Below are 1,883 nucleotides of genomic sequence, written 5' to 3'. Positions count from 1 at the left end.
CAAACTCACAAGGTTTAGTTGTAATCAACTGCAAATATAATATCTTATTTGCATTGTATGTACGTGTGGCATTTAGCACTGAGTGAATTCTCACTGTCTCACCCCCTATCTATATATTTATTTATATCTTAATAGTATTAAACTTTTATTAACCATTCACACACACAAGCATTATCTCACTCTCCTCCTGACCGCAGACGCAGGCTTACAAGCCACTTTTTCCAATTTCTTGCCTTTTCCTCCTTATGAACAGCAAATGTTCATACACGATATGAAATAAAACTTCTCAATTTAACCGATTTCCATAAACAACTGAAAACATAGTCATTTTGAGATTCTGCTATTGATTCCTATAGAGAAAAATCACTTCCTACCCTCCAGCTGCATTTCGCGCGTCCTCAGAATCACGTGATTGCAAACAACCTATACCCCACCTTTTGAGAGCGACTCCCCAATGTGCGCAAATTAGTCTACATAACATATCTAGGCTGTAGGCTATAGGTTATGTAGTTGTATTTAATGCAACCTTAATATTCATTTGGTGCTCCTAAATTTTTTTTGGTGCTCCTAACTTTTTGAAGTTGGGAGCACCAGTGCTACCAAGTAAAAAACAGGGCAAATTAGCATTAAAGCACAATTCTATAAAAGCACAGATTATACTATAGAAAATACTGCGTGTGATTTACTGACAATGAAGAACACAGACACAGACAGATTTCCATTTCCATAATGACCAGCACAATCTACCAAGAGCAGCCACAGGACAGCGGCGTCAGTGCTCACCACACACCAGCTACAGGTGGAGAGAGAGAGAGATAGAGCCAATTCAATGAATGGGGGTTATTAGGATGCCATGATTGACAAAGGCCAGAGGAGGGAATTTGCCAGGAGGTCTCCCATCCAGGTACTGACCAGACTCAGAAACAGCAAAATAATGATTCAGTGATCCCAAGATTTGAACACAGACAACAACTTTGTTCACACAGGTCCACAACTAAAAATTATTAAATGTGCTGTATTATGTTTGTCAGGCCAGTAGTTGATGTTTGAACACGTACTATGTATGCACATAATGTTGTTTTTTTTGTGTGTGAGTTAAGATGTCAGTTCCTCTTCTTTAGTAAACAGTGCGGTCAAACAAACTGAGTTCTCACAGTCAGTAATAACATGTTTCCAAACAGTGAAGTCAACACCCCCAAAATACTGTAAAGTGTTCGTGCCATGTATGGTGATAGAACACCGGACAAAACTAAACAGAACAGATCATAAGTAGAAAACTAAATGAGGGAATTAATGAGACACAGATGAATCAAATGAACAATCAAACATGAGGGAGAAATGAGGTCAAGAGGAAGAAAACAAACCAACAGATAATCAGTGGGCTTATACATTGACAAATAAAATATAATATTACAAACAACTGCTCAGACAATTCAAACACCAAATGATAAATGTGTGATATTGTGATAAATACTTCATGTATCTTTGCCTGTTCTCATAACTAGTGCAAACTGACAATTAATTAGCTGGTTGAGACAATAGAGGCCAGTTGTTCAAAAAACTTCATCTGGATCAGAATGACATGGATTTGGAAATCCCATTTTACTATCAAGGATCAGGTAATCATACTTTTCTGCTGCTTTTTCAGAGCAAAATTGGATTGGATGACAACGACTCAGATACACACATTTTCAGATTACAAAATCTAGATTACTAGTGCATTAAAGAGCCCTAAACGGACATTTTGATGGGAAAAAACATGAGATGGGTAACAAATGTATTTTTAAACCTGTTTTAAAGTTTTACTTCATTTTTGTTGAATGCATCTTTCTGCTGGGATCAGTATAATCCTGATTTTTGGATCAAAGGCATCACAATCTTAC

Source organism: Labeo rohita, unplaced genomic scaffold, assembly GCF_022985175.1.
Source record: "Labeo rohita strain BAU-BD-2019 unplaced genomic scaffold, IGBB_LRoh.1.0 scaffold_836, whole genome shotgun sequence".
In the NCBI taxonomy this organism is placed as follows: domain Eukaryota; kingdom Metazoa; phylum Chordata; class Actinopteri; order Cypriniformes; family Cyprinidae; genus Labeo; species Labeo rohita.
The sequence above is the reverse complement of the archived record's forward strand: the minus strand, read 5'-3'. Positions refer to the sequence as shown.